Consider the following 8,676-nt stretch of genomic DNA (forward strand, 5'->3'; position numbering starts at 1 on the left):
CGCCTCACAATGATGAATCACAATAAATCCAGGGGTGTCTGTTTAGTCGTGATGACGTGAGTTGTGGGCGTTTCAAACCAGGCTTCGGAGCAGTGTTTCGGAGGCTCGACACACCGTCAAAACGCCATAAACATATCAAACTTCCCATTCTCGGAAGAAGAAGTGAGAAGAAGAAGAAAGCAGAGTTGAGTTGAGTCCGATGTTTCTCGTGAAAGTTGAGCCTGGATGACCAGCGCCCCGATGAAATTTCTGCTTCTTTCTTTCAGGTAACCGCATTAGTGAAGCCCACTTGTTACCTGGCGTATTTTGTCAGCGATGTGTAACATCGGTAATGCTCCATTGTAAATATCAAAACAAACACGTTAACTTTCGGTAACATTTGTTATAGAGTCCCTTTCGACTGTAATGGCGGCGTTACGACCATGGACTGTCCTGACGGGAGTATTTATCTTCTATCTGCTGGGACATCTTGACTGTGAAGGTAACCTGGGTTTAAACATCTGCTATCCTTGTAATGTGCGGAGTTGGGAGGTTTATATAGTTACTGTAACAGTTCGTGGATCGATGTAACTCTGTAATGGTGAAAGTCACAACTTCTAAGTCAAAGTCTAATTCAAGTCGTGGTTTCACTTTCACTTCCAATGGCGCAGCTGCTGAATAAAATAAGTTTAAAAGTGGAATTTTAACTTAAACTTAACAGTAGATTTGTTTTAGAGCTGAGTGATTACATTACCGCAAAGCAACTTTTTAGCTAGAAATATACAAATACAGGCCATTTACCATCGATATAAAATCAAAGACCAATGCTCCACCCTAGAAGAAAGTCCCCTCTTCACCATCGCCACGTGATTTATTTACATTTCAGCCATTTGCCATAAGAGGCCAGCAGGCAGTTACAATATGTGGGTATAGGAAGACAGAGTAATAAATGCATTTATCCAAAATAGTTTTTTTTAATATATCACAGTGAAGTGTATGTAGTTATACTTTTGTGTGTATATTTCTAAGTGAAAAAGGAAGTGTGTATTATCACTAGTGTTATCAGCGCTAATTTTCCACAGACGGAGATGCTTAAAAAACAAACAAAAACCAGAGTGCATGCTAAACACCAGTCAGTTTTATTTATTGCTGTTTTGATGGAATATAAATAATATTAATATAGTGTTATAAATCTATCAAATTAATTATTTTCTACCTGCCTGTTTTTATTCACAGTGCTTTCAGTAATGCCTTAAAAACACAGACTGCAAATAATCTTAATTAAAAAAAAATGTAAGTAACAGACTGAGTGCAGGTCTCCAGGTCCGGCTGTTCAAAGATGTTCAAAACAGTCCTGTTTTAATGACCCGGGTGCTTGGAGGGGTTTGTTTCCTAAGAGGGGTGCAGGGAGGGATGGAGATGATCAGCTTGTCCAAGGTGGGGGTGGGCTATCACTTCATAGGCCTGCTTGATGTTATTGTACACATGTTACACATCCCATGTTGTAATTTCTGTGGATTTTTGCCTCTAATTTTTCTAAAACTATATTTTTTGAGACACCACTATTCACAGGTAGAGTCTGTTTTTCTTAGGGCTCAGGAAAGTCTTAACACCAGTCTGCTCTTGTAGGTGAAACAAGTAGCAAACTGGCATGTCATTCCACCAGCTACATATTGAGACATCGCTTATCTTGTATTATTAGAGTGGGAACATGTGAACTTCCCAATATCTTTTCTCTAATATCCAAGCCATCTATTTCTCTTCAAAAAGAGTTGTTGAGAGTACACCACAGTGAAACCAAGAAACCAAACAACCAAATAAAAGTTACAGAACAAGAGTTAGGAGAAATAAACAGACATGTTCTGGTCCTGTAGCTGAAGCAGGTTGCAAACTGACTGCAATACAGTTAGATCCATGATTATGTGGACAGAGACAACTTGTTTCTAATTTTGGTTTTGTACATTACCAGAATGAATTTTAAATGACATGACTCAGGCGCAGTTGAAGTGCAGACTTTCAGCTTTAATTCAGGTAGTTAAACAGAAAGGTACATAAGAGATGCATAAACATGTGAGGAACTAAAGCATATTTTAACACGTTCCTTTCTTTTCAGGGGCTCAAAGGTAATTGGACAAATTAAATAACTGTCAGTAAAATGTTCATTTCTAATACTTGGTTGAAAACACTTTGCTGGTAATGACAGCCTGAAGTCTTGAACCCATGGACATCACCACATGCTGGGTTTCCTCCTTTTTAATGCCCTGCCAGACCTTTACTGCAGCTGCTTTCAGTTGGTCTTTCCAAGTATTCGATCCTGAGTATTCCTACTATCTGGTTCTCTTCAAAGAGATAAGACTACACCACCATGAATCCTAGAAACAAAACCCCCAAGCAACGATTTAGAAACATGCAGAAATAACAGGCAGTGTGGTGATTTACGCTGTGCGGACACCCTCACACCCATCAGTGTCACCCGGATTAAAAGAGTCAAAACAGAATGGTGATAAGAACCCACATGAGTCCAGAAATCCAAACTGACTGTAGGTGTTGTGGGCTGAGATGGTGGTCACATCGTGGGTGTGACTCCAGACAATAATGTTCATTGCTGTTTTTGCTCAGCACACTCGTGTCTACTGCAGTGAATATAATGGGATCTTAAGAGAAATGACTACTTGGCTGTTGGCTCTCCACTGTACACAAAGGTGTAACTAAAGCTTATGCTTGTTCTATGGTATTGCAGATGTCGCTGTTTCCATAGGTAGGGCATTTGCTGCATTCTCTATTGATGTTGTGTTTTTGTTGTTGTATAGCACTTTGTGACTTGTGCTTGTGAATATAAATACATTTTATAAACTTCCCTTCATTATTGAGCTGTTTGATATTCATCCTGTCAGGGATTCAAATCTGTGCAGACATTATTTTATTAGTCCTTCCTGGATTTTCAAGCAAGAGGAACTTTGTTTTTAATACAATTATTAGTAAAAAAACAAACAAAAAAACAAAAGCAAAACAAAAAAAAACACATTAAAAGCAAATGGGTGCATCACAGTGGCTACATCTACATTTATTACAATCCGTGAATAGAAGAGACCACTACATGGACTCAGTCAAACATACAGACTTTTCACGTGGGGGCAGCTTCTGCTTAAAACTCTCTACAAACTGCGAGTCTCATGAAACTGATCTGTGAAACAATCCAATTAATAGTTCATAGATGGTACTGTAACATTTACACTGGATATCAGTATTTTAACTAGGGATGGGTATCGTTTAGGTTTTATCCGATACCGGTGCCAAACCGGTACTTTTGAAATGGTGCCGGTGCTTAAACGGTGCTCAAACCGGTGCTTAAAGAATGGAGAACACAAAATTGGTCCAAAAACCTCTCATGTTCAGCTGGTTTTTTGTAAAAAGACAACAATGTTAGCCTTTTCTGCAGCTATAGGGGATTTATGGCATCACTCTTGGCTGGAAGCAGTGCTTAAACAATGGAAAAAACACAAACTTTTGTAAATTTGTAAACACTGAGAATCACTGTTATAATGGTTTTTCATTTCTGAGACATGAAATGATTTATTCATGTAGAAATTTTTTTTTTTTTTAACATTTGTTTGATTTTTTTTTAAACTCAAACAAATGTTAATCTCATTATGGTTCATAAATCACATGGTTCCGTTTAGGCGAGCACTGTTCAACAAACCGAATTTTAACTCGATGTCATGGCTCCATCCTGTATCTGTGAAAACACCTGAAAGCACTATGACTGTGACTTTGACTTTATGACTTTATGGAGCACTGTAACAAAAAAATAATTTCCCCCAGGGATCAATAAAGTATTCTGATTCTGATTAAAAGGTACATTTATGTGTAGACCATTTTTAATATGCATTTTATTTTTATTTAAATCAGCAACAACGTGTTTAAAGTTAATTTTCAAAAATGTCTCTAGATTTAAAGCAAAACATTATTTTTTAAAGGTTAGACATTTTTTTCATCATCTAAAGACAGAAACATATATCATCACTGCTTTAAAAGTAAAGTAAAGCAAGTAAAGCTTCGTTATTCACTTATCAACTCTCATACATATTTTTCTATTTCCATCATCTTATCATCTGTTTTGTGATATGTTCAGTTTAAAGTAAGAACACTGCTTGAATTATTGTATTGAAATTAAATAGTTTGTTAGAACTGTGTTACTGATTTTTCTTCCTTTTTTTCTCATCTTTTCCTTCTGTGGGCCAAAAAGAGGTCAAAGTCAGACAAGGAGAAGATGCCACTCTGGAGTGTTACGGCCACAGTGATGCTACTGAAATAATGTTAAGGTGGACCAAACCTGACCTGCAGACAGATGATTATGTCATTTACTTAAAAGACGGTCATTTTCAGAAAGACCTCCAGCATAAGTTGTTTAAAGGCCGGGTGAAGCTGAAGGATTCAAAATGGATGACGAATGGAAACTTCTCAGTGATTCTCCAGAATGTCACCTTGAACGATTCTGGAACATATGAATGTTATGCAGCATACAACAAAGAGGCAGCTCACCTTTTGAACAGCACCAGCCTGACAGTTGATCCTCCAGGTGAGTGAGTAGAGTTGAGTGTGTGTGTGATCAGAGGTGAAGCTGCTTCCTGCTTGTTGATGTTTGTTTCTAAAGATGTTGTTGATGAGACTTTGTAGAAAGCAGCTGGTCTGAGTGATGTGATCAGAGTGCAGTAGATAATGTCTGACAGCAGTTTGAAGAGGAAATGGATTCTGTTCTGTTCTTCACTCATCACCTACCTGACAGCTGACACCTCACACCTGTTTCTCACCAGCAGATCAGACAAGAGGACAAAGTGGAGATGGAGGGAAGGAGGATGGAGGGAAGGAGGATGAAGGAGAGAAGAGTGGATCTGTTGGACTGATCGTTGGTCTGTCAGTTCCTGCTGTGCTTGTTATTGTTGGTGTTGGTGCTGTTTTTATCTACAGAACATGTAGACGTAGACAAAATCAAGATTACCAGCCCCCTGACGATCAGGGGCTTTGAAATTCCATCAGTGGCTTCCAAACTGAACTGTGAGTCCTGCTGCTTGTTTCAGATTCATGAATAGCCAGTTCAACATTCAGAGTGACTGATGTTGGTCCAACAGTGGACTCACAGACACCTCACACCTGTTTCTCACCAGCAGATCAACCAAGAGGACAAAGTGGAGGGAAGGAGGATGAAGGAGAGAAGAGTGGATCTGTTGGACTGATCGTTGGTCTGTCAATTTCTGCTGTGCTTGTTGTTGTTGTTGTTGCTGTTGTTGGTTTTGTGATCTACAGACAATATGGGAATTCAAAGTACCAGTCTCCTTCTGAACAAGGACAGCAGATGGAAATGTCTTAATAGCTGACCTGTGAGTCCTGCTGCTGTTCCAGGTTTTTATCATTACGTTTAACACTCAGAGTGACAGATGTTCTGAGGATAGGTAACAATGCAAAAGCAAACTGTGTATAAAACAGTTAAAGTGGAGGATGGGGGAGAGAATAGTATTAGGGTTGGGTGATATGTAAAAAATTTCCAACCGGCAATCGTAAGTCCAATAACCAACGGTGGGTGATACATTCGCGCATGCGCAGACTTTTTGATGGGCGTGGCCCACCATATCCCAGAATTCATAGCACGGCCCAGTTTCCTACAATGGCGGCAGCTGCTTAGTTTTAATATAACTCTTATTACTCTTTCTGGGTCACAAACTAAACTTTTAAGATATTTTCAGGCAAGAATGTAGCTGTGTAAATATCTGCTCGGTTTATCAAGACATCACATATTAAATGTCTGTTACTCAACAGCCTGATAGCTCGCCGGGGTTCAAGGGTCACTAGAGCTGGTAAGAACAGCAAACTCCCGACACATCGTTTTCAAACCCAGCCTATTAATTTGGACACGTCTGTAATCATGCACAGTCTGATTTGAGCATTTACAACACAGAAAAAGTCCAAACACGAACTAATTGCCAAAAAAAAGTAGCCAGTTTGGATGCATGAGCATGTACGTGTCCTCCATCCAACTGGTTTTTTCTGAGGCTACCGCCTTTCTGTTATGAGATTGAGTAAATGACTCGTTGCATTTGGGCGCACTCTGAGCATTTGCTTGCAGATGAAAGAGGGTCCTGTTAAAACAGCGCTTTGATTTTATTTTTCTGTTGACTGCTTCTGTTAGCTCTATCATTATTAGCAAACGTACTCATGGGCAAATAAATAAACAAATCACTCTTGTAAAAACTATCGACGATGGGATAGTCGATGTATTCGTCCAATCGCCCAACCCTAAACGGCAGATCTGTTGGAGTCATAGTTGGTCTTTCAGTTTTTGCTGTTAGTGGTGTTGTTGGTTTTTGGATCAACAACACATTCTGTCAGTGTCTTTACCAGCGTGCACTGCCTTATTATTTCTCTGTAATTCAAGTTAATTGTAAATTCAGAAGAATGCTGTGAAATGACTTTGCAAACACTGTGATCTCTAGTGAGAGCAGGAAGCAAGTGGAGTTATGCACTGGTGAGAAGACGAATGAAAGTCAGTATAAACAACACAGAATACATGTGAATGAATGACAGAGAGATACAAGGAGTACAAGTAGTGACTGTTTGCCCCAAATCAAAAGTGTTTTGTTTGTTTGTTTAGAAATATGTTTTTATAAATAAAGTTTTAAGATGTATCAGTGTTTTGTATTTCTTTTTCAGTCCTTAGTGTGTTAGTGGGAGGTGCTTAAATGAAAAGGCCATCAAACTTTTGTAATTTGAAGTAAGATTTGATAAAAGTAGCATTTGAGATTTTTTTTTGTATGTTTTATCAATTAAGTTAATTTACTGTGGTGGTTTGTGGCTCAGCTGCAGGGTGACCCACACAAGTGACCTCCATCATGTAATCATGCCGCCCTATTGGAGCAGGATGCTGAGCTGTGCTGCACTGGAGGGCTCGAAAGCTGTAGAAGCAAGAGTGAACACACTGTACATAAAATATTCACGTGCCGGCAGTGTTATGTGCCTAAGGTCCTTTCTGTCACAAGTACAGATTAGAGTAAACTAATAAAGAGTACAATAAAAACACAATGGCTAACACAGATAATTTTATTATGAAAATCCCAAATGAATTTATGTGTGTAGGTGTGAAACAGATTAAACGGCTGATTGCCAAAATGTTAAAACTGACCTCACAGCTGGATACAAAAACAGGAACATTGAATTGTGTGACTGTTAAGCAGAGGAGTTATGGAGCTGTATTCCTGGTGCACAGAGGTTAGTTGGAGGACCTGATCGCTGACCTGCCTGAGCAGGTATAATTTCATTCCTTGTGTTGGAGTGCCATCTTGTGGAGCTTTTTAGAATTTGTTTGGTACAGCACAATTTGGAGTTTGAGGCCTGTTTTTATTCCTTATTTATTTTGTAATGAACCTTTTGCGAGATCTCGGAATAGTTCATCTTTTTTTTTCTCTCCAATGTTTCTTGTGATTCTCTGTTAAACTCAGGCTTTGGAACTCAAAGATCAAAAATATGTTTCATGTGTTTTTTTTTGTGTGCTCCTGAAAGATGTCTCAGTGAGTTTATAGCTTTGGAGGGAGTCATGTTTCGCTCCCTCTAATTTAGCAATGAGAAGCATTCAATAATTTATTAACTTTTACTTTCAAAAAGATCCAGACTTGGTGTGTTTGTTACTTCAGTTTAAACTTGATTAGAAGAGCTGTGTTCCCACCTGGAAGCTAAATTATGTGAGGACCTTCAATTTGATCACACAAATTGAGAAAAGACAAAAATCACAGTTGGCATACGTCAGTCATTCATGTTCTTCTATCCAGTCACAGTCTTTACTTAATCAACTATATTTGCCCAAAGTGTCCCAGGTGACTATAGTTACACAAAAACAAAAATTCAGTACCCCATCATTTTAGAGGCATTTAAAATTTAATTTATTTCCCAAGCAAAAACAGAAGCAGTCTATGCCAACAGAACATGATAACATACAGTGGGGCAAAAAGGTATTTAGTCAGCCACCGATTGTGCAAGTTCCCCCACCTAAAATGATGACAGAGGTCAGTAATTTGCACCAGAGGTACACTTCAACTGTGAGAGACAGAATGTGAAAAAAAAAAATCCATGAATCCACATGGTAGGATTTGTAAAGAATTTATTCGTAAATCAGGGTGGAAAATAAGTATTTGGTCAATAACAAAAATACAACTCAATACTTTGTAACATAACCTTTGTTGGCAATAACAGAGGTCAAACGTTTACTATAGGTCTTTACCAGGTTTGCACACACAGTAGCTGGTATTTTGACCCATTCCTCCATGCAGATCTTCTCGAGAGCAGTGATGTTTTGGGGCTGTCGCCGAGCAACACGGACTTTCAACTCCCGCCACAGATTTTCTATGGGGTTGAGGTCTGGAGACTGGCTAGGCCACTCCAGGACTTTCAAATGCTTCTTACGGAGCCACTCCTTTGTTGCCCGGGCGGTGTGTTTTGGATCATTGTCATGTTGGAAGACCCAGCCTGGTTTCATCTTCAAAGTTCTCACTGATGGAAGGAGGTTTTGGCTCAAAATCTCACGATACATGGCCCCATTCATTCTGTCCTTAACACGGATCAGTCGTCCTGTCCCCTTGGCAGAAAAACAGCCCCATAGCATGATGTTTCCACCCCCATGCTTCACAGTAGGTATGGTGTTCTTGGGATGCA

The 8,676-nt window shown here is 39.2% G+C and overlaps 1 long non-coding RNA gene across 3 annotated transcripts; it reads left to right on the plus strand.

The window, feature by feature from the left end:
• Positions 1 to 72: 72 nt before the first annotated feature.
• On the plus strand, positions 73 to 6,659 carry LOC101485352 (uncharacterized). 3 transcript variants are annotated; one of them, XR_013096095.1, is made up of 5 exons: positions 73 to 266; positions 389 to 481; positions 4,226 to 4,558; positions 4,794 to 5,034; positions 5,148 to 6,659. It is a non-coding gene; the product is annotated as an uncharacterized LOC101485352 (long non-coding RNA). The 3 variants fall into 3 exon arrangements; XR_013096094.1 differs by having other exon boundaries at positions 4,797 to 5,034; positions 5,145 to 6,659; XR_013096093.1 differs by having other exon boundaries at positions 4,797 to 5,034.
• Positions 6,660 to 8,676: the final 2,017 nt, after the last annotated feature.

This window comes from Maylandia zebra, unplaced genomic scaffold, assembly GCF_041146795.1.
Source record: "Maylandia zebra isolate NMK-2024a unplaced genomic scaffold, Mzebra_GT3a scaffold02, whole genome shotgun sequence".
Lineage (NCBI taxonomy): Eukaryota > Metazoa > Chordata > Actinopteri > Cichliformes > Cichlidae > Maylandia > Maylandia zebra.